Source organism: Triticum dicoccoides, chromosome 5B, assembly GCF_002162155.2.
Source record: "Triticum dicoccoides isolate Atlit2015 ecotype Zavitan chromosome 5B, WEW_v2.0, whole genome shotgun sequence".
Lineage (NCBI taxonomy): Eukaryota > Viridiplantae > Streptophyta > Magnoliopsida > Poales > Poaceae > Triticum > Triticum dicoccoides.
The window spans coordinates 605,629,409-605,629,631 of record NC_041389.1 but is presented as its reverse complement, the minus strand read 5'-3'; positions in this window follow the sequence as shown (position 1 = coordinate 605,629,631).

The following is a 223-nucleotide window of genomic DNA, read 5'->3' as shown; positions in this document are numbered from 1 at the left end:
CCGTAGTGCACCGTCGGGGCAGCTGCTTTCCAGATCGAGGAAGGCGACTGCGGTCTCTGAGACGGGGCATGAAACGAGTGGCTCTAGCTTTGGTGCACCCGTAGAAGATTTGCTGGAGCGCTTGTGGCTGACGGCAGTCGAGGCGCAACCTGTGTTGCTGGACGATGAAGACGAAGCTGATCTAGTGGATTCTCATTGTGCGTTAGTGGGGAAGGTACTTTCT